Source organism: Heterocephalus glaber, unplaced genomic scaffold (genome assembly GCF_053883595.1).
Source record: "Heterocephalus glaber isolate CG9 unplaced genomic scaffold, H.glaber_assembly_v1.0 deba00000122, whole genome shotgun sequence".
Taxonomy (NCBI): domain Eukaryota; kingdom Metazoa; phylum Chordata; class Mammalia; order Rodentia; family Bathyergidae; genus Heterocephalus; species Heterocephalus glaber.
The window spans coordinates 4,848,159-4,875,820 of NW_028258138.1; the positions used below are offsets into that span (position 1 = coordinate 4,848,159).

Here is a 27,662-nt window from a genome sequence, read left to right on the forward strand (position 1 = left end):
GTAGAGGACAGGTGGCATTGAGCGCAGCCTCAGCGGGTCCGCAGGCTCGGAGGTCTTCCTGCAGGAGGAGGAGGAGGAGCAGGAAGCAGCTGGGGAAAGGAAGGGAGAGAAGTGTGCAAAGGCTTGGGCCAGAGAGGGGGGAAGAAAACGGCCAGTGGGAAAGGGTGGAGGAGCCTGCAAGGGCCAGGAAGTGGGACTTCTGCTTCCGAGTCCAGGTGCACTTTCCCAGAGTCAGCAGACTTCTCTCCCTTAAACACACACACACCCCATGCACCCACGATACTCAAATTCAAGACAGGCCATATTCTTAGAGGAAAGAAAGGAAAATCGACCTTGTATTTTACATGTGATGAATCCCATTGAATAACAAAATCTTGCACTGCTGTTTGAGTGAGGGGAAATCTACCAAAGCTGAAGGCCAACGCCACCTTACAAAGTCCTACAAGACACTTTGTTCTCCCAAGTCCATTGGGAAGATAAAAGATGCACTATTTTTTTATTCATATTTTATTGGTACATTTTAGGTGTACAATATAATGACATTCATCATTGGAGATTTGCACCTTTACATAATCTCTCTTGGTTCTTATTTTTCCCCCTTTCCCTGCCCTCCCTTCAACCCCTCCATCCCTCCCTATTTACAGAGACTCTGTTTCCATTTTTTCATTTTCTCTATTAATTCCATTCTCTTCTTTCCTTTCCCCTACCCCTCCCACTTCCCCTTCCCCTTTGCCCCTTTTCTTCCTGTTTCACGTTGTCTATTATACCTTTTAGTCTTTATTTACACTTTCAGTTTCTCACACTAGAGAAACTATTTAGTATTTACACATGTGTGTCCTATTTATTTCACTTAAGAGTATCGCCTCAATGTGCATCCATTTAGCAATAAATGTCTCTAATTTTTCATTTTTGAAGGCTGAGTAGTACTCCATTTTATTAAAAAACCACATCTTCTTCATCCAGTCTCCAGTTGATGGGCACTTGGGCTGTTTCCAAGCTTTAGCTATTACAAACTGTGCCACTATAAACATGGGTGCACATATATCACTGTGGTATGATTCTTTTAATTCTATGGGGAAGATCCCCAGCAGGGGAATAGCGGGGTCAAATGGGACCTCTAGTCCTAGTTCTTTGAGGTATCTCCATACTGATTTCCACAGTGGTTGCACCAGTCTACACTCCCACCAGCAGCGGAGCAGGGTTCCTCTTTCCCCACAGCCCCACCAGCATTTGTTATTGGTTGATTTCATGATAGCAGCCATTCTTTCTGGGGTGAAGTGGAATCTCAGCATTGTTTTCATTTGCAAAAAGACGTACTATTAAAACAGCTATGGACTCAGTGGTTCTGTTGCCTGTCTTGCAAGCACAAGGTCCCGAGTTCGATGCCTGGTACCAAACAACAAAACAAACCAGCTATGGTGATGGCCAATTGGACATAATTTCTCAGGCACACTTGTAGTAGCCCTCCCCCAAGTCCCAGAGCTAGCAAGCCTCCTCTTGGGAAAGAGCCTGTCCCCTTAAACCTGGCTCTGTGGCCCAGCTGAGCCCTGTGGGTCACATGTGTATGAGCTGCAGCCCCCTTCATTCAGGGAAATTCTACTTTCAATCTGATTGAAGTCTCTTCCAGAAATCTTTTTCTTCTGTTGATGAAGTGAAAGCTGAATAATATTTCTCAAAGATTCTTTTTCTTTCTTCTTCCCAATTCCCCACTCCCATGTGGTATAACTAAAGGGGATTTCTCTTCACTATTCTAACCAAATGCAGGAATAGGTGAGAAGTCTTGAACCTGAGAGAGAGCAAGGTTGAGTCAGATAAGGTGGGAGAGGGTGCAGTTAGTCCGCTAGACAGTGGGTCTCACATCTGTGGACTCAACCAACTGCAGATCAAAACTGTTTGGGGAAAAAAGTGCATCTGTGATGAATGTGTACAAACCTGTTCCCTTGTCCTTATTCCCTAGCAACTATTTCTATAGCATTTATGTCGTAGTTGGTATTATAAGAAAGCTAGCGATGGTTTAAAGTATCCAGGAGGATGTGCCTAGCTTAGGTGCAAATTTTATATCAGGGACTTGAGTATCTGTGGACTTTGATATCAGAGGGGGCCTGGAAGCAGTCCCCAAGGACATTCCAGGAAGGGACAGTGGTCATGGGTGACAGGCAGAGGGGTGGAAGAAAGAGCTAACAAGTAGGAAAGAGTGGACAAACACCGGAACGGAAGCACAGCACACAGGTTGGTCCCAGGGATTGTCATCTCACAGGGATAAACGGGCCCTTGGCTCCCTCTCTGAGAGTCCACCAGCTCAGAGCGAGTGTGAGCTCCTGATGTTCCTGACCTCCACTGCTTACCTGCTTCCCCTCGGGAAAGGCCCCAGGGAGGTCCTGCTCCTTCTTGCATCGAAGCCTCCCGGGGGCTTCTGAAGGTGAAGCTGCAGTAGCTCTGGTACCAGCGCTGGGCTGACCTGGTCCAAGAAGCTTCTAGCAACTTCTGGAATGTGCAGCCTGGAAGGCCAGTGCAGCCTTGCCCGGGAGAGACAGAGGGAGCTAGCGGATAAGCTGCTGCCCCCACCTGCCTGTGCCATGTCCCGCATAACCATGCAGCCCAGTGTCCCGAGAGGCGGTAGCCAGCGGGCCGTGCCCCACCTCGGGTTGGCGTCCTTCCTGCTTTGCCACCTTTCCCTTCCTACCTCCCGCTGGCAACCCTGGGACTGCAGCATGGAAGCTCCCTGCAGGCCTAGCCTCAGGCTGAGCTGCAAGGGGCTGTGCGTGGTCCACTGCCAGTGGCTTTTCTGGAACTGGTGCTAGAACCCCTCAGTCACCTGTTAGCTTCCTGGAGCTGGTGCACCAAAATACAAGTTGGAGACTTAAACTGTTATTTTCTCATGGTCCTGGAGCCTGGAGGTCTGGCATGGAGGTACCGGCAGCTGCGTTCCCTCCTGTGGTTCTGTGGGAGAAGCATTCCCTTCCTCTTCTAGCTTCCAGCAGCTACTGCACCCTTGGCATTCTTGGCTACGTTTGCACCCTCTCAAGCTGGGCCTCCATGCTCACATCACCTTCCTCTCTGAGTATCAGCCCGGTCTCCCACCCCCTCCCACTTAGGAGGATGCCTGTATTGACACTTAGGTCCACCAGATAATCCAGGATTGTCTCCACACCTCAAGATCTACCTGAAGGTCAGGGGTGGTGGTGCATGGCAGCAATCCCAGCATGCTGGGAGGCTGAGGCAGGAGGATTGCAAATTTGAGCCCAGCCTGGGCAACTCAGCAATTTAGCAAGACCTTTAGGAAGCTGGCTGGGGATGGAGCTCAGTACAAAGGTCCTGGGTTCAATTCACAATACCAAGGAGAACAAAACAAAACAAAACCCAACCACACCTATAATGTCCTTCTTCCAAATAAGATTGCATCCAATGGCTCCAGGAATTCGAGTGTGGCCCTATCTCTGGGAGCCTTTTCAACTTATTACACCATCCTCACTTTCCAGACTAAAATGTACAACAGGGAAAGAAAAAGAAGCAAGTCTAGCAAACTCTAACTTCACTATTAAACCATTGTGGAGAGAGAGAAAAGTAGAAGCAGGGGCAGTGCTAATGCCTCCACTTCTGGTGGTTTCTGAGGCCCGGGAGGCATCCGACCTTCAATCTTCATGTCAACATGTGTTATTCCTTCCTTGAGAGAGGTGAGATGGAACGATCCAGAATTGCTGAGGGGAGCAGCTGGCCCAGGATGAGCAGATGGACCAAGGACCCCAGAGCTGGGTGCTGAGACCCTCCTCCCCGCTATCCCCTCTGGGGCCCAGGGCCCCCATCCTGGCCATCACCCTGAGTGAGTGCAACTGTTAGTGCCTCATTTAAAACCCATTTGTAAAAGGCTCATAAATCACCCAGAGCACTCAGCCCCTCGGTGAATGCAGCCCATGGCAGGTTGTGTGCTTTCCCAGCAGGGCATCATATTCACGGGGTTTCGCACTACATTCTTTCAGCTGTTCGTGTTAACAAATCACTACAGGCATTTCTCCAAGTGTCCACGCCTCTGCTCAGTCTGAGTTCCGGGGTGCAGAAAGGCTCATGCTGCCCCTGCCCTCTCCCTGCTAACCCCGCAAAGTAACTTAGCTGAAGCCCCACACTGAATGAGAGATCCCTTCCTTCGCATTTGCTCCTGGTTGGACAACCGATACCACCGGAAAGGGTCACACTCTAAGCGTGGATATAATCTGTCCACGGGTCCTAGCGGTTTCTAGAGCAAGATGACTACGGTTCAAGATGACCTAGTGTACAGGACAAGGAGGCACCACCTAGGAGGCAGGCGAGCAAAGCCTGGGCTGTGCCTGGAGAGAGTCCACCAATTCTCAAGGTGCAGGACACTGAGGTGCAGAGGTGCCAGTTCTGTGCCCTGTGGACTGCACCATTCAGTCCTCACGTTGAGCCTTGAGGTGGGCGCCTGGAGCCCCATCCATGAACAAGGCGAGGTCTTAGAGGGTGGCCGAAGTCCACTTGCTCCGGTCCAGGGTGACCCCAGCAAGTGGGTGTGTCCATGCAAAGTTAAGTTAGCAAAAAGGACCATAGGTGACGACTTCTATTCCAGACGAGGAGGAAGGAGCATCGTGGGGATAGCCTGGTCCACAGCGCCAGCACCTCAGACACGATGGATTTCTGAGGCAGAGGGGTCCCGGGCGATGCCACAGGAGACAGACAAGTCAGACAGATGAAGGCTGTCCCCCAAGGGCAGGGGTGGTGTGGTGGAAAGGAAGTCACGTGGGTCACTGACGTCCACGGCGACCAGGAATCAGGGCACCCCACCCCTGAGGGCAGGAGGCGCAGAAGTCCCCGGGAGGAATGGAGCTGTCTGAGGTGTGGTCGGGGAGCTCGCCCTGCCATCCTTCCTCGGCCTGCTGCTCTGTGAGGAGAACCCATGAGGGACTCTGCTCTCCGGGTGCTGGCAAAGGCAGAGGTAGATTCTCTTCGGAGGGGTTTCCCTATATCAGTTCTGCAAGCCAGAGCCACAAAACAAAATTACTATGCACATGACCTCACAAACAAAAATTAACAAACAATTAGCAAAACCAAGGCGGAACTTCCTATAGATTCACTAATCCCCTAGCTTCCCCTCTCCAAAAACGCATAAATATTCCCAGCTCCAACCCTCTCTCTCTCTCTCTCAGGCCCACACTCTAATTCATTCAGTGTGTACTGCTAAATTTCTGGCTAATAAATCTCTTTATGCTGCTTTTAAAAAATAAATAATTGGGAAGGCAAGTCACTGAGAAAGAAAGCTAACAAACAAGAATGACAACTTCAGACTCTCAAGGCCTGCAAAGGTTTCTACAACAGTAAGCAGACTAGTTAAGTACACGAAGTTTAAAGAGGAAAAAATACAAAGAAATAGACAGTAGGAAGCCATCAGGCATGAATTGGTGGAATCAGAGAAAAAAGGTTCTAGAAATTATTATTCTAACTATTGAATTAAAAACTCAATGGGTAAGTTAAATCGTAGATTATAATGCAATGTGGAAATTTGTAAACTGGAAGGTAGATCTGAAGAATTTATCCAGCATGCAGCAGAGAAATCAAGAGATGAAAATGTGAGAAAGTCTAAAACAAGATGAATGAGAAGGTCTGGCATAGGAGTTGGTAAACTATGGCCAAATCCAGAAGCCACCTGTTTTACAAATGAAGTTTAATTGGAACACAACCATGCCCATCTGTTTACATATTGCCTATGACTTCCTTTGCACTACAATAGAGTTGAGTTGAATAGATGTTACATAGACTGTGTAGCCTTCAAGACCTAAAATATTTACTCTCTGGCCTTTAAAGAAACATTGTGCTCCTGCTTTGAGATAGATAGGTAGGTAGATGATAGATAGACAGAACTGTAGATATAGACTAGATATGGATAGGGAGGGAGGGGGAGAGGGGGAGAGAGAGAGAGAGAGAGAGAGAGAGAGAGAGAGAGAGAGAGAGAGAGACCTAACTGGGAAGCCAAGAGCAAGAAATGGAGAGAGAGGCATTGTTTTAAAAAATAATGACTAAGGGCCAGGGATTTAGCTCAGTGGCACTGCACCTGCCTCACAAGTGCAAGGTCCTGAGTTCGATCCCCAGAACCCAAAAGAAAGACAATTTTCCAAACTAATTTAAAACATGAAGCCACATATACAGAGATTACAACATATTCCAAGCAGGATTAATAAAAAGAGAAACAGGCCTGCCATGGCGGTTGAATTGTGTCCCCCAAAGATGTAAATGTACCCATAAAGGTGATCTTATTTGGAAACCGGATATTTGCAGATGTCAAGTTAAGGGTCTATTTTTGTTTTTGATTTTCAGGGCTGGAGATGAAACCTAAGGCCTCATGCAAGCTAAGCATGCAGCCTACCACTGAGCTACATCTCCAACCCCCAAGTTAAGAATCTTCAGATGAGATTGTCCTGGATTTAAGGTAAGCCCTAAATGCAACGACTTTTTTGTTTTTTTAAGAAAGAAGGGGAGAAAAAAGAGAAAGCGGAGTGGCAGAGGAAGGAAGGCCATGTGAAGACGGGAGGTGGCCAAGCCAAGAAACACCCGGCACCACCGGAAGCTGGAAGAGGCAAGGACAGACTCCCTTCTAGAACCTTCAGAGGGAGCACGGCCTCACCAACAACTCGATTTTGGACTTCTGGGCTTCTAGAATTGTGAGAGAATAAACTGTCTGTTGTTTTAAACCACTCAATTTGTGGTAATCAGTTATGGCAGCCGCTGGGAACAAACCAATTTTGTTGTTTAGTGTGGTAGAATAAAAATGATTCCAAGTTCTTTGCCATTCCCACACTAACAGACATGAAATTGCCTTCCCCTTGAATCTGGGCTGGTCTGCGATTGATTTGAACATAGGAGTGATACTAGGCCAGTTCCAGGTCTAAGCATCTGGAGTCCCTGGCAGATTCTGCTTTTGTGCTTCTGGGAGCATTCAGCTGCCACATGAGAGGCAGAGACGCTTCTGAAGAGACCGAATGGGAAGCCACAGGAGAGGTTGAGCCTGTGGACTGCATGGAGAAGAAAGGCCAACCTGCCGGCATCCCTGGAGCTGGCTCCCCGCTCCCCCTCAACCTGGCCCATTCCAGGGCCTGGTTCTCAGGTCTAGGATCCCCTAGTGCCTTCTGGGTCCCAAAGCCCTTCCCCAGAGGCAGCTCAGCCCCTGCCAGTCCTGCTCAGGGGCTCCTGTCACGCTCCAGTGAGCCATCTTGAATGTCCCCCCCCAGCTAAACCCTAAGGTAACTCCCGCTCCCAGCAATGGCACGTGCATCGGAAGGACTACCCTGCCCACCCCAGTCAGCCTCGAGAGTCACCAGGCAATGGCAAACTCAACAGAGGACACCCTTGCAGAAAGCAGCATTGTGGGCAGAACCAGGAGGAGAAAATGGTTGGTTACTGGTTCTGCTTCCCAGTAGATGAGCTGAAAATAACAAATGCTTTAGATATGCATGAGTGGGAGTTTCACCACGTCTCCAAATAGAAGTTAATTCTTCTGTCTGTCTATCATAGGACTAATTTTGTTAACCATTTTTGGGAATAAGTCCCCAGACTCAAACTGCCCATGAAGATTACAAAGCACTTAGACATTAAGAAATCTCGACAAGGCATCTTGACTGAGTAAGTTACAGGGGGTGGGGTGTGCTTTGGAATGCAAAGTCCTTGGTTTTTATCTTGGAAACTGGCTATGTTTTGGGAAAAGGTACATAGTCATTTTTTGGAGCTCAGGATATTAACGGCAGGAAGAGGGGTGTAAGTAGGTGTCCAGGTCATTTAAATCCGAAATAGAATTGTTTTGGCCTTGTGCTTTGACTGAAAAGACAAATCCTATTCCTCACACCATACACAGGAGCGGTTTATTGTTAATATTAATAATAATTAGCACCTCTTTTTACATCGACATAAATAAAATCGATCAAATAAAACATCAGATTAGTGAATACTGAATCAAATCATCATTTTAAAAAAATTCCTGGTTAAATATGTGCCTTAGGATCAGAGCCTTGACCACTAGGTGGAGCTATAGAAGCTAAGCGGTACTTCATTCATGGTAACCACGCACACCCTAGTCAGAAAAAAGTCTGCGTGTCATGATTGCCTGTCATGGGCGAGGCCCTCGGTTCAATCTTCAGCACTAGAAAAAAAAAAGAATATTGTGAAAGAAAGGAAGGGAAGGAGAGCACATCATTCCTGAGAAAATAAGCCAAACCGAGAAGAGACCAAAATATAGGAAACCACGTATCTTTCCTATAATTACTAAGTCCCCGGCAAAACCTCCATGCAGACTTTCGCAATGCTGCTTTTGGAAGACCTGTCCAGGTCTTCGTGGAAACGACAACCGTGTGACATGTTTGCCGTTTCTCCACCTTGCACGGGCTCAAAAGCTCTTCAGCCCTGGCAATGCTGTGGGCTTATTTTCCCTTTAAATTCCTGCTGCACTTTCATTTGATGATCCGTTCCTTCTGACCTGTGAATGTCTTGGCAGAGCTTTTTCAGGCCAGCTTTCTTTCTCTAAAAGATTTTCTCTCAAAATCTTCCATTCCCGGAGGCCCTGGACTCGGCAGCAGGCCCCCTGTGGGTGGGGAGAAGGCGCTGCCCGAAAAGCAGGATGAAGCTGATAGCTGTGTTCCGCTTCCCAGCCAGCTTTCCCGGCACTGGGGGTCTTTTCCCCAGGGAAGAAACTGGAGGGTCTGTCCCCCGAGAAGCTAATGTCCCCAGCAGAATGATTTAGATGCTAATAACTAAAGCCCCTCGTAAATCCCAGTAGCCTCCCAGTCAGCCCGCAGAGCAGCCAGGGCCTCCTGTCCTTCTGGACCCACAGACCTTGCACTCCGCTGCCTTCCCCGGCTGGGCCAAGGGCTCCTGCTTTTTCATGTCTTTGCTTTGTTCTCTGTTCTGGTTTTTGTTTGTTGTATCCTCTGTCAGACATCGTCCTCTAATATTACGTTATATAGACTTTTTCTAGGGTTCATTTTCCTTAGTGCATGTTTGCAGTCTGTGCAGTGTACAGTCATCTGGGGGAGTGGGTACAAGTGCCCAGTACAGCATGGCGCTTTTTTAAACCCCTTTCCTCTTCCCTCTCACCTCCCTCCCTCCTCCTCTAAATCCCTTTTCCCCATTTTCAGTTTTGTTGATATTACTAATCTTATCTCATGTTTAGGACATATAACATTCACATTCATTGAAGTTATTAGGTTCCTGTACATGCTATATCTTTATTCTACTTATTTCCCATTCCCTTCCCCCTCTCACCTTGCCCTAGGACTCCCGGACCCCTTCCCATCTGTAAGAGATCTATTCCCTTGCCTCCTTCTATCCATCCCTTATTGTACTTTGTCTGTACTGTGCCTTACTCAAATGAGATACCAGATGGCATTCTAACATGAGATGGTCTCTAACAAGATAGGTAGAAAATAAACAAGAGAAAAAGAAACATTGGCAGCAGAAGAAAACTTCAGAAGTCATAGGCAAACGTCTCTAAGAGAATACAATGCATACATAAAACAAGAATAGAATGATAGGAAAAAGGACATAATCAAAGAGCAAGGATGGGTTCTTGTGAAGTAACAATGCATTAGCTAAAATGGAAATTCAACAGTCTAGTTGGAAAACGGGTTCAACAATTATTCCAGAAAGTAGACTATGACCGATAAACAAGAGGAGAAAAATATGAAGACAAAATCAGAAAGTCAATATGGAAGTCAATATTGCAAGAATAAGAGGTCTAAAGGAAACTAATAATATGGAGAGGAAAAATTGATTTTTAAAATTTTTTATTAATATATGACTGTGATACAAATACGTTTACCAATGGGAAGGTGGGACCTACACCCATCTCCTCTTACTCTTTTTTACTTTTCTCCCCTCTGCCTCCCCCATCCCTCGTCCCCTTTCTGTCTCCAAAAGGTCTCCCTCCCTGTTTCCTATCACCTGTCTTTTATTTTGCTCTTTAAATTTTTAGACCTTGGATTTCTCATATTGTATAAGAGAACCCACACAATATTTAACCTGTGGTCTTAAGGTGCATTGATTTTCTTACAAATGACTCCAATTTGTCTTTTTTTATGGCTGAGTAGTACTCCATTGCGTATATACATGTTCTTTACAGAAGAAATTATTAAAGGAAAAAGACCGTACAACTGCAAGCACCAAGAAGCAAGCTTCTCCAGACTGAACAGGCCAGAGAGTGCCCAGCACCAAAACGGGGGGCAAGCTTCCCACCGAATACCTTTTTAAAACAAATCTTCAAATATTTCAGAGGGAAAAAAAAGTCTCACATTTTTACAAGTTGGAATGATGGCAGCTTTTCAATAGCAACACAGGACATTAGAAGACAGTAAAACAAAAGCCACAAATACAATTTTCTACCTAGGATTGTGTAACTAATCCAAGTAGCAATTCAAGGAGGGGCGAGTAAGATACCATTCTCGAAAATCTCAAGCCTTTGTCCTCCAAAGGATGCTCTCTAAGGAAGCTCACTGGAGACTGCCTTCGCCAAATGGGAAGTAAACCAAATGACACAAATCACTCATTCCACAGTGAACTGGAGCAAATTTATAGTAGGGGATCCCGACAGACACACCTTCCTCAAGGAATGAAATCCAACAGCAACAGTGATGGAGCAGATGAAAACCCTGTGCTGTTTGACAGGAAGCACTGAGAAGGAGGTCTCCAGCCTCCGGTGGAATTAATCCTGGGGAGCTTCAGACAGAAGCTTGAGGGTCTGCTCCAGGCCAAAGAAAGCAACGAGTCGGGGCAGCCACAGGGATGCACAATCCTGGGCTGGACACTGGAGGGGGGTTGTAAAGGGTATTTCTGGGAAAATTGATAGAATTTGAGTATAAGTGCTGGATTAGATAATAATAGTGTTTCAACAGCAGATTTCCTAATATTAATGATTGCACTGAGGTCAAGAGAATATCTGTTTTTAGGAAATGTGTACTGAAGAATTAGGGGCAAAGGGGACATGATGTCTCCAATTTATTTTCAAATGAATCAGAGATAGTAAATATTCCTGTGGGAAGAAATGTAAACAACTCGTGAATCTACAGCAGGGGAAGGGTCTATGGAAGCTCCTTATACTATTCTTGCCACACTTCTCTAAGTTTGAAATGATGTGAAAAGCTACAAGCAGGTTCATTCATTTCTTTGAGTCCACTTCCTCACAGTTTGCATTTGATGGCTGAAAACGTGGTTTTACTAAAGGGCTAAATGAACCAAAGGGCAACACCACAGAGAGGCTGAAAAGCATCTACCCAGGGATAATGTGGAGGTCAACTAAGTTCCCTTAGCCTGACCTTCACACTGTGAACAACAGACTAGTAACAGCACCTGTATCACAGACTTCCAGGCTGGCAGAAGGTAAGATGTGAGCATCCATACCACTTTATAAGAAAGCTCACTTGGAGAGACACACACGTAGCGACACACCTCCTCCCTTACTCAGCTCTCCGTGGGAGCACTGTCACTGTGTGGCTGATATTCAGGCCTGGTTAAGGCTCCTATACCAGAAGAAGGTGACTATTTTCCTAGTCCTGTTTCACTATTTCTTTCTTTGCATTTCATTAGTTTCCCTGCTCCAAGCAGCCATTTGCGTCTCTCTTCCTGGACACCGGGAGAAGGAGGGGGGACTGGAAGAGGCTCCTCCCTCAGCACTGGGCTCCCAAGACTGAGGCCTGAGCCAGTCCCCTGCCGTCTGCAGATGGAGGCTGGAAGAAAAGAAATGCCACCTGTGACTTCTGGTTCTATCTGTGAAGAAAAATCAGAGCGAACTGTGTGCTGAGAACAACCATGAAAGCTGGAAACCTGCACAGCGCAGCTGACTGTTTGCATCAGGCAGTCTCGGGCTCTGATCTGGACACACCCTGGGGTGAAGGAGACCCCATGCTTCTCCCACCCGAGCCTTTGCCAACCTGAAGCACAAGCCACAGTCAGGCGTGCAAAGCAAGTGTCAGTCTCCCTGGGTAGGCTGTGAAGGAAAAAAATGAAACAGATTTAGCAAGGCAGCCAGTACTTGAAGGGCAAAAATCCTAGGGGTGGGAGAGAAGAACTGCAGTGATAGGAATTTCACATTCTGAGTGGATTTTGCTTGAGGTATTTCCTGCCCTGAACTAAAAAACAAATAAAGAGCTGCTGTAAGGAGACGAGCAATCAAAGCAGCGCCCTCAGGAGTCTTGTGAGTTGAACAGGGCCTGCAAGACTCACATCTCCTTCCACACGTAGACCAGAGGAAGTCATCCTGGACTTGGCGAGTTCTCTGACACCCACGACTAGTGTCCTTACAGGAGGAAGGAACACGGAGACACACAGGAAGGTCGAGGAACGGTGGAGGCCTTGACCAGGGACTCTGGGCCTCAGGAGATAGCAGCTCGGAAGGACTCTTCCCTGGAGCCTGAAGAGGGAGCAGGGCCCTGCCAGCCCAGGACTTGGGACTTCCAACCCCAAGAGGCCTGAGAGAGTTAGTTTCCTTTTCTTTAAGCAGCAGTGAACAGCCAGACCTAATGCGGTCATCTGTTTAAAAGTCAGCCCCAAGAAACCCACAGAAGTTTCATGGTGCGGAAGGTGCAGAAATCAGAGCTCAGCCCCCGACAGAGGAGGGAACCTGGAAACTCTCCCAAGCTTTCAACTGAGCTCCTAGAAGGACTGCGCCCCAGACTTAGTCTGAAGGCCAGACCAGGTCTTCTCAGGATGAGAAACATGGAGACTCGAGTGCAAGACACCAGCGTAAGATCTTATGAAGGTATAATTAGTGGGGAGGAGACACAGAGAGGGTGGGGAAAGGAATATTTTAAGAAATACTAAGCTGAAAAACTTCCAAAAATGACAAGACACCAACCCCCCAAATCAGGATGCTCTGCCAACTCCAAAGAGGGTAAATTAAGCTGAAGGATGCAGCTCACTGGTGGAGTTCCGGCCGAGCATGTGCAAGGCCTGCATTCAATTTCCAGTGCTTCCCAAGGATGAATTCTTTCCAGGCAAATCAGCAGAACTGATGAAAACCGACACTAAGCTGGGAGTGGTCACCCACACCTATAATCCTAGTGACTTGGGAGGCCAGCCTGGCAAACTTAGCAAGACCCAGTCCAAAAAAGAAAGGGACGGAGGAGGAAAGAAAGGAGGGAGGAGAGGAGGGAGGGAGAAGGGTCCTCTGAGTCCCATCGCCAGTATTAGGGAGAAAAGAAAGAAAACCAAGGCCAAAGCAAACCTTTTCTTCTTTCACAGCTTTACTGAGGTACAACTGACAAGTAAAAATTATCTCTACTGAGATGCACGACATAATGACTGCTGTATACACTGTGACATGGTTACCATGATCAAATTAACACATGCATCACCACAGTTTCCACTCGTAAGATGAGGACACTGAATACCCACCCTCGACCAAAACTTAAGTAAACAATACAACAGTATTGACTGTAATCAGCATGCTGTACCCAGCCCCTGAAATCCAAGTCTACACATCTGTAAGCCCAGCACTCTGGGAGGCTGAGGCAGGGAGATTGCAACTTTGAGCCCAGCCTGGGCAATTTGGCACTTTAGCAATTTAGCGAGACCCTGTCTCAAAATAAAAACTAAAAGGCCTGAAGATGTAGCTCAGTGTGAAGGCGCTGGGTTCAATCTCTACCAAGAAAAAACAGCAAGCAAACAAACAGAAATCACTCAAAGGAGCTAGAATCAGACTGACAACCAATTTTCCAAGGGGGATAACAGAAGCCAGAAGACACTGGAGTCGGAAGGAACCTACTTACGGGGGTGGGGGACTAGTGACAAAAATCCTGCCGGAAATATCAAACCTAATGGTGAAATGTTGCAATCTTTCCCCTGGAGACCAGGAAAGGATGTCTCCTCTCCTCAGTTCTATCCAGAACTGCTGAGCTGAGTGCCCTCAGGCAATAAATAAATAAAGAGATGGGGCGGGCTGGGAAGGATAAAAGTAACTGGCTGTCCCTTGCAGGCAGTTATAGCAGGTTCCTTGGGCAGCTGGCTAGCCAGAGGGGGGGCCTCTCCCGTGTCCCCTGTGCAAAGCAGGGGTCACAATGTGTGAGCCCTGTGTGTGCAGCCATAACAGTCCTTTGGGGGCCCCCTGCCCCTGTGGCTGAGGTCAAAGACCTGGGGGAGTTCAGCAGCTGGCAAACTGCAAGGTGGGGCACTTGGGCACCAGTACGTTCTGTGTCTGCCACGGAATCCTCCTCGTGCCCAAGGGAAAGTGACATTAAATGTCCAAAACTAAGCCGAGTGTGGTGGCACACGCCTGTAATGCCACCATTCAGGAGGCTGAGGCAGGAAGATCTCCGCAAGTTCAAGGCCAGCCTGGGCTACACAATAAGACCCTGTCTCAAAAAACCAAAACGCAAACAAAATGACCAAAACCAACCAACCATGACAACTCCAGAGAGAGCCTGCAGAACAAAGGAGAAAGGGGAAAAGTTTGTATTTTCAGTACCGGTGAGGTCACTTCCTTCTTGCTTTTGAACAAGGGCCTCACACTATCACCTTGCCAGCAGACAACACCACAGCTCACACCACGTAGTCAGTATTAAGAAAGCAGGGGTGGGGGGTGGCCAGAGAGGAGCAGAGCTGGAGAAACTTCCTGTCTCCTGCCCAGCCCTCCTGAAGCACACAAGGAGCCAGACAGAGGCCAAGCCTTGGGTGTGTTTCCTGTGGGGGCCGGAGGCACTGTCCTTGGAGAATGCAGATTCTTACCGGACCCTGGGGCACACATTCTCCTGTGGGTATTTTTAAAAATTTGTAAATTGGTTGGTATGTCTTTCTAAAATATAAGAACTCTTTTCTTAAAATGTATAGGCATTGTATCACCCTCTATTGTACCTGGAAACAATGGACACTATGTTTTGATAGCCTCAAATAGCCGGGTCTTTGGGTCTGCCTGGTTTGCTTATACATTAGTCCGGATAAACAGCCAACAGGGCCCCAGGGTGCACACACGGTAGATGCCTCTCAAGCCTCTGTCTGTGGCCTCTTCCTGGCCACTTATTTGGTGAAGGGGCTGCACTGTCTGTCCTGAAGCCGTCCCCATCCTCCCTCTGCTGGCAGCCTCCTCCAGGTCATGGATTTCTCCGTTTCCGGATTTCCTGAAACCTGGCACAGTCATTAGGACGTCCGCGTAGGGCCCCAGTCGGATTGAGAGGTGAGGTTTTGGACAAGACACTGAATAAGGGGTGCGTGCTCCACACTCACTCTGGGCCCCTCCTCCCCACCGATGGAGGTCATCACAGGTCTGCAGCACCCTGTACCTTGATTGTACCAGCCCTCTGCTGTGAATCAGACAACTTCCCGAGTTTCCCTTGCTGTCCCTCTTCACCTCTGGATGGAGTTCTAACGCTGCACCTCCAGCGTCACACATTTTCCTATTTGTAGCACTTGACACTGTGGGTTACAATCGTGTTCAAAGCACGAACTCTGGGGAAACTGGACTGGCGGGACAGCTCACTATTATTTTTAAGGAACAGCTCACAATGCCAGACTCGAAACAGCAGAAATGCACTCTGCATAACATGGGGAGCTAGTACTCACCAAGCGCTGCACAGGAACGGAAAGCTCTTTGGCTTTGGCTCATGCTCCTCTTGACCCGTTAAATTATACAAGGGCACCGGTCATTGAACACCAAAATGAACACTTCACAGGACCTGCCAGGGAGTCCTGACGGCCCCAGTGGGAATTTTCCCTGCCCTTGTGATGGACCAGCATCTATTAATGTTGCCACGGCGGGGGGAAAGTAAGAACTAAGTTTCTTGCTTTAGCTTTTTCAGCAGTTGCCAGATGGGCCGCCCGGTTGGCCTCTGGTGAGAAGCCCACCCTGGTCACATTCACTGGCAAATGCTTATTGGTCGTCTGTGATGTGGCTGGCGTGAGGCCATGCAGGCAGAGCAGGGGTCCACTAGAGACAAGGGCACCTGCTGCATCCAGAAGGTGGGGCCTCGCAGACCAGCCCGAGGCCTCACTGGCTGCAGGGTTGGGGCCAAGTCCTAAAATCACCTAGCGTTCGGGCCCTGGAGGGATTCCTAGTGAAAGGCACTCAGCCCTAAGTCAGTCAGAGCTGCATTAGATTCCCAGCTGTTCCCCGCACCAGCTGTGTGGTAGGAGCCTGCGGCTCTTTAGAAACCGTCAGAAAGGAAAAAGAAGTTGCTAGAACGGGAGTGGGGAAAAGAGATCAGAGGGAAACCAGGCAGCTATCCTTTCTTTTCTTTAATCAGGTGTAACCGCCACAGAGTGAAACCTGATAACACATGCGAGGGTTAGGTAGCCGTGTGGCCTCGAGTGCACAAGAGCACTGCCAGCGCCCGGCAGATGGACGTTTTAATGCGAAGTCCAATCGCACGCCTTCTAGCACACGCTGCAATCACCCTCCTGCCTGGCTTTAGGGCCACTTCCTGGGCACTGCAGATTGGTTCACAGCGTCCGGTCCCGCCCCGTGGTGGTCAAGAGCACCACTCACAGACTGATCCTGGCTGTTGGGTCACGCAGAGGGCAGCAGAGGGCAGGACTGAGTCGCGCCAAGTGTCCAGTGCACCTGTGTCACACAAGGTCGGTAGCACGAGGCCCAGAGCTGTCCCCCGGCGGGCGCATGACTCCCCTACACACCCTCACCTGTCTCCAGGGCTCCAGGACAGCTGGGCTTGGAGTTTCAGTGTGAACCAAGCTTACTGGCCAATGAGGCAAAGATGAAATCCACACTCTTGTCTTCCTTTTAACGTACTCATTAGCCAGGTCAGAATTTCTTTATATTATACCATTTTTTAGCTGAGCATGGTGACACCTGTTCGTAACCTCAGCTACTCAGGAAGCTGGGGCAGGAGGATCACGAGTTCAAGTCCAGCCTGGACAATTTAGACTATGTTCAAAACAGTCTCAAAATATAAAAAAGGTCTAGGGCTGTACCTCAATGGTAGAGCACCACTGGGTTCAAAGCCCAGAACCACAAAAATTTTTCCTAAATACTTACCATAAAATTAGTACATTTAATAATATTTGGGGGATCTAACAGCATTATTTGTCACCAAAATGTCCATCAACAGACAAATGGATAACAAAAGTGAATAATAAATGGATAACAAAAAGTATTACTCAGCCATGAAAATAAACAAAGTGCTACTATGTGCTACAAAACAGATGAACCCTGAAAATATTATGCTAAGTGAAAGAAGCCAGTCACAAAAGACTCCATATTGTATGATTCAATTCATTCATATGAAAATCCAGAATGAAGAAACCTGTAGAGACACAAGGTAGGCTAGTGGCCAAGCATAGTGGTGCATGCCTGTAATCACAGCACTCAGGAGGCAGAGCCAGGAGAATCCCTGTGAGTTCAAAGCCAGCCTGGGCTACATAGTGAAACCCTGTTTCCAAAAAAAGAAAGCAAGCAGCCAGCTGTTGGTTGTGCAGGGCTGGTGGTAGGAGAAGAGCAATAAAGGGTTAACAGTCATCAGGCATGGGATTTCTTTGTGAGAGGATGGAATGCTCTAAAATTGACTACCGAGATGGTTTTGCATATATGTGAATATATTCAAACCACTGAATTGTGCTCTAAATGGTGAGTTGTATGGTAAATGCTTTTAAGTCCAAAAGAGGTATATTTTTAAAAAGAAAAGTGGGGTTTGGGAATGTAGTTCAATGAGAGAGTGTGGTTAGCATATCTGAGGCCCTGAGTTCAATCTCTAACATCCCCCTCCAAAAAAATTTAAAAATTTAAAATTTAAAAAATTTTAAATGAGGACAATGAAAAGAAAATAGAAAGATCATTTGTGGCCGTACTGAAGATGCTTATGATCCACATTGTAAGGAAGACCCTTCAGGTATTTTTCTATACATAGTTTTGTTGTTTTACTTACTTATGTTAAGTAAGACAACAGAGTTTTATAGGACTGGTATAAATTTCCAACTTAAATCTAAAAGAATTTAGTCGCGAGGGGCAGAAATTTCTTGAGCTATCTGAAGCAGAAGGAGATTCAGCAGGGGGACCTCAGTGCTTACAAACTTGCCAGAAAAACCAGGGAATAGCATCCAGGCTGCCTGGCAGGTGGGTAACAGGAACTGGCCAGCCAAGGAAGGAAGCGCTGGCACTGCCATGGCCAATAACAACAGGACTAGGAAGCTGCCACTGTGACCATCAAATCCAACAACATTCCCTTAGCTGTGAACTAGGGCTGCTAACTTCAGAGCAACACCATTGGGACTTCTACTAACACTGACACACTGACACACTGACACACACACACACACACACACACACACAAACCATTCACTGATTCTCTCTACCTGCAGAAACAATAGCAGGAACTCCCTTTTACTATGTAAAGCCAGCAGAAATGTAGCTTCCACCTCAGTTCTCTAATAAGTATGTTCAGTTGGCCACACTTAATTCATATTAAGAATAATAGCTGCAAGGGAGTCTGGGAAATATGATTTTATGCAGGAAAGTATTTACTATACCATGTTATTAGAACTTTTAAGACCTTTTTAATAGATGCATAACTTTTCATTGAATATATATAATCAACATTTAATTAATCATCTCCCTTCCACCCATTTAGGGTGGTTCATCTTCAGAGCTTAATAATATAAATATTAAGATTGCAAATTTAAGATTATAAATGACACTGTGATGCTAATGCCAGTAATAGCTATCATTTATTGAATACTTCTTTCTTGCAGGCAGTGTGCTTATATGTGTGTATATATATATGTATATATAAATATTTAAAGGGGTTTTTTTGATACTGGGGATTGATCTCGGGACCTTGCACTTGCGAAGCAGGTGGCAGAACCACTGAGCTAAATCTTCAGTCCTAAAGTTTTAAATTAAAGCTAACAACCTCTTTATGAGATTGCTATTCTCCCCACTGTACAGATAACAAAACTGAGGATTTTAGAGAACTCAAACCAGATCTGATACCAAATCTTACACCCTTAACCACTATACAAATACTCATGCAAAAGGCTTCTTTTGGTATAGGCAAGATTTCCACAGCACATATAACCAGAAATAGAGTTAGTCCAAAGGTTGTGAACTCGATACATACAAGCAGGCCAGTTTTTCAAAGTCATTGTCAGGATGGAGAATGTCCTCAATATCATGAACTCTCTTCTACTGTGCAAATGCCTGGCTAGCGGCCTGGTACTCTGGGCCCACTCTATGGGCGTCCCTGGAATGAGCAGCAGTGTGTGTAGGAGCGTGCAAGGGCTCTTCAACTGAAAGCACTGCATTCCCTCTCCTGCAGAAAGTGCAAACTGCTTCCAAGCCCAGCCTTGGAGTGCACATAAACATGAGCAACGTGGCTGGAACATGCAGCCTTTGATCTGCTTTTGCCACCTTCATATGCCAGGTGAGTCACCTCAGCATCTATGACCCAGCTGACTGTGAAGAGGACTAAAGGGGTCTGGTGAGTCTTAAGTCACACATCTAAGTGACCATGCACGGCCCAGAGGCTGCACATTCTGTTAGGTAGATAAATGGAAGCCTTTTTTTAGCAAGTGCAGCTGCTTCAGTTTGGATTTACTTAATTGCTTTACTAAATATTGATTCTCTACATAAATATTAGCCACCCAAAGAAAGTTAGACTGTAAACCCAAGGTGTTCACCACTGCAGGCTACTAAACAGGATTCATGAGCCCCACCCTACTTCTCTACCAGGAAAGGGTTCATACGTGACCACCAGCTGAAGGTCTTATCTTTGCCAGTGTCTTGCAAACCCCATACACTGCCTTTTCTTGCAGAGCAAGATACACAGCAGGATGGCTGGTCTTGGCAATTTCACTCCTAAGGTACAGAAAACCTGTCACTTGGCTGGCCCGTACCAGGTGGGTCTGTATGCAGAGTCCATTCTGTCTTTCTATCATGTCTTCCAGTCCTATTCCCCTTTAGAAGCCCTAAGATGATAAAAAAAAAAGATCTTCCTTTTTGCATAGCCTTACCCACCTCTCAGACTGTACTATTTAGGGACCTTCTCAAGAGTGACATTATACTCTGCATATCAATATAAAAATATCTGGAGGGCCGGGGATTTAGCTCAGTGGTTCCGCCGCCTGCCTCACAAGGGCAAGGACCCGAGTTCAACCCTGGTACCAAAAAAAAAAAAAAAATATATATATATATATATATATATATATATCTGGAAAAGGCACAAGTATCCCTTGGCTCTTAAACTTATGCATCTGGATCAGATCCTCCTGACACAGTCAGAGAAATGCCAGGAGGCAGTATTACCCAATGATACTGGGGTTTTATTTATTTCACATGGGTTGAAAACATGCTTGAATATAACATGCCATATTTTTCTGGTAATTTCTACAAATCATTTTTTAATTATGAATAATGATTTTGGAGATGCTCCTGAGAAACGCTACTCAAGGTTCCCTTGACAACCATCCCATAAAATATCTAAAGTGGAGCAGCTTCCATGACCCACAAAGAACACCAACTTTAAAGTATGGATTCCTAAAAGATCCATTAGTCATCTTTGCTGAGACCAAGTCTCAGGATTCACAGATACAAAGGCTGGTTGAGAAATTCAGATCAACAAATGTAACTAGAAAAACACACCCACTATCAAATAATTGTTCGAAGGATTTTTGTACAATCATACATTTTCTCACTTCCCTTGGAGCCTTTGTTCTTTTCTTGTAGCTAGGAATTTTCTGTGTTTAAATTATTGCTTTTCTACCCCTCATCTGAGGATTTTCAGCTCTAAAACAATCTCCTAAAGCCACAGCAGAATGGGTTCTTGTTCTATAGTTCAATCCAGGCCACTCAGAAAACAAAATGGCTGGGTGTGGTGGCACACACCTGTAACCTGTAATCCCAGCCACTCTGGGAGCCTGAGGCAGGAAGATCGTATGTTTGAACTCAGCCTGGGAAGCTTAGCAATTTAATAAGACCCTATCTAAAAAAAAAAAACTTATAAAGGTTTCGGGATGTAATACAGTGTAAAAGCCCTGGGTTCTATCACCAGTACCACCCCCCAAAAGAAGAAATTAAATTGTTTATGCAAGATTATTAGTATCAGTTTCCATTTATGGGTTTTACTTTCAGCAAATCCAACTCCTGGATCTCAAATAATCCAACAGGGTCCAAATAAGTACCCTTGGGCTAGAGGTGTAGCTCAATGGTAGAGCACTTGCCTACTGTGTAGCCAAGCCCTGGGTTCAACGACCAGCACTAGAGTGGGATGGATAGATGGATGGGTGGAGAGATAGACACCTGGAGTCCCAGCCCTTTCTGCCACAGCGGCTGTATCTTACCTGAGGCCCACTTTCTTCCATTTGTCACAGGTGACAGCTTCTCCAAACACCAGTTACCATCAGGCTAAACAGAAACACAAATAAATCATTAGCTGTCAGTGAAGCAGCCTTCTATTGCTTACAGACGGAGGTATTTTCTGGTTAGTTACCTTAGACTTCCATAAACATTGTGTAAATTATTTTTATGTAGGTAACAAAGGGATTGAGCCCCAGCCCGACTACCCAGGAATTAAAGCAAATTCGCACACGGCTTTTCCAGTACCCCAACCTTGTTCAAATTCCTCTCGCCGTTGGTCCAGACTGTCGAGGACTAGAAAACAAGCGGAAGCCCACCTTCTGCCTGCCACTACCTGCTCAGTCAACAGTGCTGCCCATGGGTGGGGTACTTCCTACCTGCTTGGATTTATTAAAAAGTCAGATTTCTCATTAAACTCTCTGGGCCCGCTACGCCCAGCCCAGGGCCTGAAGAATGGGTAGAAGGCTCCGAAATTAAATGAAAGTGGGAAGCTAGGTTCTCACACCGTAATAAAGCGGTGTAACTGGCTTGGACCCTGGCAGCAAAGTGGCACCTGGGGCTCAATTCCATTCCTGACCTCTTGTCCCTAAAAGAAGAAAGAGACAAGAGGAAAAATCCTAGCGCCGGCCAGGGCTCAGCCCGCCGCCCGCCCAGCTCAAACGCCTCCGACAGGCGCGGAGAAGTGCTCTGTGGTTCGTTAAGCGGTGTCTTCGTCTACACCCGCAGGGTGTATTTTGTTTCCGCTTTGGAGAAAAGGAAGAGACTGTTGGAGTCAAAGGCTTAAAAGAAAAAATTTTTTTTTCCGGTACTCAGGGCCTTGTGCTTGCGAGACAGGCGGTGGCCCTGAGCTAAATCCCTGGGTCCCTAAAAAACATTTCTAAAACACACAGGTTGAAATCACGTTGTAGTTTATCAGCTAACCAATGTTTTCCAGGAGAAATATTCTTGACTGTAGAAAAGGTGCTATTTTGTGCCGCGGATGTAGCTCAGTGGCACCGCGCCCGACTCTCAAGCGCGAGGTCCTGAGTTCGATCCTCGCCACGGCAAAAAAAAAAAAAAGTGCTATTTTAAAAAGCTTTTCATTTTACGCGAACGCGTGCTTCGCTCCGTGCCTGGCATTTACCCGGCACCGAAGGAGCTGTGTCCGGGGCGGCGGCTCTTCTTCCGCAGGAGGGCCAGACCGGGGAGCCGGGACAAGCGGGGACAGCGTGGGCTCCGCGCGCCGCCGCCCCCAGACACACGGCTGCCTCCCCCGCGTGAGACGCCTGGCCCGAGGGGAGGGGCGAGGAGCGCGCCCCACGAACGCGAGCAACCGAACGAGCGCCACGCCGCGCCCCGGCGGAGCCCGCAGCCCCGGGGCCTCAGGACCCCCGCGGACCCCGGGACGAGCCTCCGCTTCAGGCGCGCGCGCTCCAGGGATGCGCCCCCCCCCCTTGCTGCTCAGCCCGCCCGGGGTCCGTTTCTAGCGCCTCTGGGGACCCCGAGGCTGCGGCGGCCCGACAGGCCGGCTGTGACTCCGAGTTGTCCCCGAGCCGCCCCTGCCTGAGCCCCGAGCGGAAATCAGGAGCCCTGTGGGGATGGGAACCCGACCCAGAACCCCGACCGGGGCGCCCCGCGGCCCCTAGGACCCCAAGCCCGGCTCCTGCGCACCCGCAGCGCGGGCTCCGCCCCCTCCTTCTCGCTGGAGGGAGGCGTGTGTTCCCAGGTAGCTGCACACCTCCCGGAAGCCCACCTTGCACGCCGGCCTCGAAGAGGAAAGAGAAAAATAAAACTGGAAGTCCGCGCGACGCGGGAAGAGGCGCGCGCCCAGGCCGGGCCCCTCGGTCCCTCTCTCCACTTAACCCTCGAATAAATGAGCGTGCCTCTGCCTACAGATCTGTTTAGAATGGGGGGGGGTTCTGCTGTGCAAATAGATCCCCTAGATGACACGAAACGAGTCTGGGACTCTAAAGAACTGTACCGGTCCTCGTGGTGCTCAGCCTCGTTTGGAGCCCCGCTGATCATCAGCTGCCGGGGGGAGTTAAGCTCGTCGTGGTCCTTTTGTCTTTGAAGTCCAGGAATATTCATCTCAGGTGGACGGGTTTTGTTCCGGTTCTTACGGGGGATCAGGGGGGACTGGCGTTTTCTGAAGGGCTCCGGGCACATCACGAAAGAGCTGATCCGTCTGCAGATCCGCGGGAGTGACTGAGGCAACCACTGAGGAATTTCGGTGACTCCCAGCCCGTGCTTCCAGACGCGATTCCGACTCCCTGGAAGCCGTGGGGAGCGTGTCTAGAAGGACAGGGGGTTTCGTCCGGGAAGCCGATGGACCGCATCTCCCCGATCCGGGATGGTGAGGCGGAAACCTCGCCGGCCCAGAGTCATGGGGAGAAAGTGGGGTCGGGCGCCCCAGCAGCCTGCGCCCGGGAGACTCCCCCACCCCGCACCCCCGCCAGCTCCTGCACTTCCTCGAGGTCCCCAGCAGCCTTCCGAAGTCCGGGCCTCATCTCCGAAACGAGGCGAGAGCGTGGCCAGACTTAGGAGACGGGAAGGCAGGCTCACCCCTCCTCTCACGTGAAATCGAAACAATCCTGTGGCCACCTTTTACGAAAGGAAGCAAAGCGCAATCCTGTGGCTCCCCGTGGTCCTCTCTCAGGAACTTTGCTAATCGCTGCAGTTAACTACCGGTGACACAAACGGCTTTCAATCCCGTAAAGGCATCGCCTCGAGAGAAGGCCAGAAGTAGGTAGCAACTACTGCAGTCACTAGGGGCATCTAGGGGCATCCCTGGAGCCCCCCATTCGAGGACAGCCAAGTCCCAGGGGAAGGCCTGCGGGCACCCTCCCAGGAGGCGCGGGGAGGGGGATCCCCAGTTCTGGGAGGCCCCCCCCCTCTGGATGGGGGGGTTGCTGCTCACACCCGGCTGAGATTGGGATCCTTCTCTGGACCGGGAAGGCGGTATAATCAGGTAATCAGACCTCCTCCCAATTTATAATGCAAACTTTCTCCAAAGAAGTAACTTTCAGGGAGAGAAGTTACTGTGTTAGGGGTGGGGTGGGATAGCGATATTGGAATTGTTCTCTGGTTCTTTCTGGGAGTAGCAATGACCCCCGGGGAAAGTTGAGGACATCTCGCCGGCTTACACACAAACGGGTGAAAATTTGAGGTATTCTTTCCATAGCTCGGACAGAAAAGACTCCCAGCCACGCAACAGTCACATCAATGATGCTGGGTGCAAGTGCGGGTTTCTGGGGGAAACCACACAGAGCTGGTTGCCTGTGTAGACCAGAGCCTGTGAACCAACAGGTCTGAGTGGAGTGTCCGCAGTCTCGGATTTCGTTGCCTCTGCTCGCTCAGGCTGCTGTTTTCCGGAACTGCACGGTAGAGGTTGCGGACCCAGCGGGGAATGAGGGGTTCTCCCCACCCCCGGACCCGCTTAGTGACCAGGTCTGCGAGGTCCTTCAGCCACCCGGGCAGCCCCTCCAAGCCCGTGGGAGTGGGGCGCCTGCAAGTCCCCCATGGTTTCAAGCGCACCTCGATTTCCTTCTTCTGGGGATGGGCCTCAGGTAGATGGGGCGCCGCCTGGGGAGGAACAGTTGAGAAGCATCTAAAGTAGAAAGTCCGAACAGATGTGGCGCGCTCCGCATCCACCCCTTTCCTCTTGGGGCCGAATTTCCTCCAGATCAGTTTCCTAATGGAAAGCTTCTAAGTGGTGGGGTCCTTGGGGTGTGACCGAGCGCCCAGACCGGGGTGCTGGTCTCTGTGGGCTCCCGGCTGTGTGCAGCACCACTCCTGCCTCCTTGGGCCCCTCGTCCTGGGCTCCTGGTGCGTGGGTCGTTGGCTTCGCCGCACAGCCCGAGACCCGGACTCGTGCTTAGCTTTCGGCCCAACGCATGCACCGGGAATGCCTTCTTGCCACGCCAGGACCTATGGAGATATCGCGGGTGTCCCGACCCTCGGTCACTGCCCAAGTTCCCGGTCACTGCAGTGAACACTCGGTCAGTGCTTTTCCAGTTTAAACAGAGCTTCTGACTTCCCACCACCCCACACGCCTGCGGTGTCCTGTCTGCAGTGGCCCCGGGCTCTGACGGTAGAAAAGGCCCAGGGGCGGCCTCAACCCCAGGTGAGGTTTTGTCTCTCTATAGTCACTCTGGCATCCGTAATCCTCCCACCTGGGAAACCTGTGGCACTTCTGCTGGCACCCCTGGGGAAGCCAGGCCCCAGTCTTGTGCGTGGGTGAAAGCCCGTTTGGGGAAGGGGTTCATCTGCTCCTTGCTGGCCTTTGCCCCGGAAGCGGCCCACACCCACCGTCGGGCGCCTTCAAACCCCGCCGCTACCTCTTCAGGCACCGCTGCGAACCTAACCTACAGATGCCAGAACAGCGGCTGCGCGGTGGAAACCCGGTAGTCGAAGCTGAGGCGCGCTTTCCGGTAAAATCTGGGAAATTTCGTTTGAGAAAAGTTTCCGTTCTCGTTACTAGGCGGCTCTCTCCCACTTCCACTTAGACATGTTTCTGCGATCCGGGTAATCCCTTTCAAGCAGGGGAGGAATTCTCCGGAGTCCATGACCGGAGGGGTGGGACAAGCGTTAAATCCTCCGGAAGCCGGGGAGGTGCAGGGGCGCACTCGGGGCGCAAGGCCTGCGGAAGCGGTGGCGGGGACGGCCGCAGCCCCCGCTGCTCGCTCCGAGCCTCTGGGCGCAGACCAGGGCACCGCACAGCGCCAGGTTCTGGGCGCGAAATGGGCCCGGGTGCAGGTTTCGGCACGGCACTGCGCACTCCGGGGTGCGCGGCCCGACACCGACACCCCACACTCTGCTGGAAACGGGAGCCTGGATTGCAGCACCAGTGGAAAGTGCAGCTCCTCCCGCGCAGCATCGCGGTTTCCCAGCTCACTGCCTGCGGGCGTCAACCACGCTGCGCATTTGGCAGGGAGAGGCCGAGCCCGGATTTGTGCGCACCCGGTCAAGCCCACGCAGAGAACCCACGAAGCCTCCAAGGCCCTCGAACTTCGGGCCTTCCAAGGGTCCCCAGAAAAGGTCAGGAGCAACTGCTGCAGGCAGAGGGGATCGAAAGCCCGGCCTTCCTAGGGCGGAGAAGGGAGCAGGTACCTGGCCAGGGTCAGACAGGCAGCAGGCGAGCAGCTGGCTCCTCCTGGCCCAGGGGACAAAGCGGTGGCACCAAGAAGGAAAATACCTGCAGGTGGCCGCTGGGATCCCTGTGTCCTCCCGCTGGTGCCGACCTCCCGCTCAGGTGTCCACAGACTTCTACCCCTGTAATTCTACCGCCTTGGGCACAAGGCCAAGAGATCCCACAGGACCCCCACTCCCCAGAGGAACTGCGCCGAGCGCCCCCCCCCCCCCATCCCTCACTGGAAAGCCCGTCGGAGGGCTCAGACTCCGGGGAGGGGTGGGGCTTCTGAGAGCGCCGCTGCAGCTGGGCCCAAACCTGTCCCGGGCAGCAGGACCTGGACGGGACGGGGCCAGCGCGACAGTGTCTCCATCTGCCTCCACCCCACCACCAAGAGCCCCGGGGGACCCTGGCTCAGCGACGGTCCCCTTGAAGAGTCCTCCGGACGTGCGATTCCCCGAAATCCTGGCTGCGTGGCTGCGCAGGCTCTCGGATGCCAGAGCCGGGGCAGGGGGCGCTGCTCTGGGAGAGAGGCCTCGCGCTGCGCCCGGCTCCCTGGCCCTTCTCTCCCGCCCGCGCACCTCCGCTTCCCCGAGGTCTCCCGCATCGCTCTGGAAGACGCCAAGCCCTTTCGCCCTCGGTTTCAAGAAAAGGAAAGGCAGAGGGGTCACTTCTGGGCCTCTCATGCAGTTTGCTCGTATGGGGGGCGCACGGGGTTAGGGGGTCCTCGGGCCACCTCCTTTCAGCCAGGGCACTGCGAGGTGGGGCGGGGGTGGGACCAGCGCCGGCTTGAAGCGCTCGGTCTTCCCAGCAGGGCACTTGGCCGGCGGGTCGCGCCGCCTCCTCTGGGCCGCGCCCGCCAGTGACCTCCGGGGAACCACCGAGGGGGCCTTGGCACCCCTCCCTCCTCCTCCTTCGCCCCACCCGGACGCCGGGGTCCGCGAGTGTCTTCTCTCCCCCCTGGATCGGGTCCCCGCGCGCGGGGCGCACTCACCGCGACTTCCCGGAGCCTGGGCGCGCGCCGCTCTCCCGCGGGCGAGTCCCTGGAGGCAGCGCCGCGTAGGCGCGCCTGGGACTCCGGGCGGCGGCGAGGTCTGGGCCAGTCTGGCCGCCCCCGCCCCCCGCCCCCGCCGAGGTCCCTCCCCCCGCCCCCCGCGCCCAGGCGGCCCGCGCTCCGCCCGAAGGCGGGTCCGCCATAAACAAACGCCGCCCGGGCGCACGTGCGCCGCGGAGCAGCCGAGCCGCGCAGCAGCCGAGCCGCGCAGCAGAACGCGCGGT

At 50.2% G+C, this 27,662-nt stretch overlaps 1 long non-coding RNA gene across 6 annotated transcripts; it reads right to left on the reverse strand.

The window, feature by feature from the left end:
• Positions 1–259: 259 nt before the first annotated feature.
• Positions 260–27,474, reverse strand: LOC101724159 (uncharacterized). Of its 6 annotated transcripts, XR_015451539.1 has the most exons (6): positions 27,379–27,474; positions 25,621–27,020; positions 24,791–24,838; positions 23,238–24,630; positions 21,262–21,325; positions 262–4,981 (listed from the first exon to the last, which is right to left on the reverse strand). It is a non-coding gene; the product is annotated as an uncharacterized LOC101724159 (long non-coding RNA). The 6 variants fall into 6 exon arrangements; XR_015451540.1 differs by having other exon boundaries at positions 260–4,981; positions 23,238–24,548; positions 24,791–27,020; XR_015451536.1 differs by having other exon boundaries at positions 260–4,981; positions 24,791–27,020.
• Positions 27,475–27,662: the final 188 nt, after the last annotated feature.